General features: G+C 43.2%; 1 non-coding gene across 1 annotated transcript; it reads left to right on the forward strand.

Moving 5' to 3' along the window:
• The first annotated feature begins 1,082 nt into the window (after positions 1-1,082).
• On the forward strand, positions 1,083-1,163 carry LOC114923762. Its single transcript, XR_003810701.1, has one exon. It is a non-coding gene; the product is annotated as a small nucleolar RNA SNORD126 (small nucleolar RNA).
• The last annotated feature ends 650 nt before the right edge of the window (positions 1,164-1,813 follow it).

Consider the following 1,813-nt stretch of genomic DNA (forward strand, 5'->3'; position numbering starts at 1 on the left):
CTCGGCTGCTCCGCTCTCCCCTCACGGCTCACAGCTCCGACCGGGTGGTCCAACTCGTCCTTTTCGCTCGCCGACCCTCTCCTCCTTCCAACTCCAGCCGGCGAGCACCCCCCGGACCTTTCAAGGCTCCCCCATCTCCGCCGAGGACCCCGCGGAGACTACGGAGCCGAAAACAGTAGGTCCGCCATCCTCGCACATCCATAATACCCAATAGAAATAACTGCGGTGTAAATTTTATCTTTTTCTTAAAAATCTGTTGGATATTCCACCAAATCTTAATCCAAAAGGCTTTAACATCCCTACATGTCCACCAAATATGATAATAAGTTGCGTCCATATTATCACATCTCCAACATTTTGGTTGCAAATTCGGATACATGCAAGACAATTTTTGGGGATCCAAATGCCATCTATGAAACATTTTATAAAAGTTTTCCCTTAAATTCTGTGTTTGGGTGAACTTGACATTTCTTACCCAGATTACTTCCCAAGTTTCTAACATTATTGGTTCTTGAATATTTTGAGCCCATTTAATCATACAATCTTTAACTAGTTCTGTTTCCGAATTGAATTCTATCAAAACACTATATATCTCAGTTTTGATCACATGACCCTGGGGATGCAGCAGTGGTTGTAAGTGTGAGAAACGGTCATAAGTCCCTTTTTTTCAGTGCCATTGTAACTTTTAAAGGTCACTAAACAAACAGTTGTAAGTCAAGGACTACCTGTAGAATAAAAGTTAACAGCCTCAACTTTTTTCTTAGTAAATACTTAGTAAATTCTATAATAATAAATTAATTAGAAAAACCCAAAGCAGAATTTCATCCCCCCCCCCCCCGGGTGTCTTGAGTGCCGTACAGTCCTTTTTAGGCGGCATGGAGATTCTAATCGAGCGAAGGTGTTTTCTGATATCCGGTCTCTTCTCCAGAGCATTGAGGGCTTCCGGGTCTTGAGGGAGCAGCTGCATCGCAAGAGGGGCTGAAGGAATTCTGGAAGTCACTATGACGAGGACGGAAAAAGGTATCTTGGTTTTTTACTGGTTTCTGGGGTTTGTTTTTTTGACTTGGAAATATTAATTGGATTTTCTGCTATGATGAACTGCATGTTCTGTCCGTGTTTCACCTGATAATAAACCATGATTAGAAACATGCCCTGAGCAGAGCCGGTTTGCACACAGCTGTCTTCACGGAGATGGTGTTAACTCTTGAATGCATCCCTCTTGAGCGAAATGAGTGACAGGTGGTCCTGGACTTATAAACAGTTCATTTAGTGACTGTTCAGAGTTACAACGGCACTGAAAAAAGTGTTGCCGCATCCTCATTGTCACCTGATCAGAAGCAAGACGCTTAGTAGCCGAATCATGTTTATGACGGTTGCAGTGTACCGGGGCGACGTGATCCCCTTTGGCGACCTGGCTTGTCAATGGGAAAGCCAGATTCACTTAACAACCGTGTCACTAGCTTAATAACTTAAGTGATTCACTTAACAACTGGGGCAAGAAATGTAAAATTGGGCAAAACTCACTTAAGTGTCTCACTTAGCAACGGAAATTTTGGGGCTCAATTGTCGTAAGTCGAGGACTACCTGTATATATAGCAAATGGAACACTGACCAAGGACTTTGGATGCTTAAGACTACATATCCCATCTTGGGGGGTTTCCCACAAACAGGAGCCCTGGACCATAATGGAATCGATTCATTGCCATTTTAAGTTGTGACAGTTGTAAAGAGGGTCACTCACGTAACCAACCCAATTTTAAAACAACTGTGTGTGTGTGTGTGTGTGTGTTGGTTGTTAAGTGAACCCATGTTT

This window comes from Protobothrops mucrosquamatus, unplaced genomic scaffold, assembly GCF_001527695.2.
Source record: "Protobothrops mucrosquamatus isolate PMUCROS unplaced genomic scaffold, P.Mucros_1.0 scaffold11009, whole genome shotgun sequence".
Lineage (NCBI taxonomy): Eukaryota > Metazoa > Chordata > Lepidosauria > Squamata > Viperidae > Protobothrops > Protobothrops mucrosquamatus.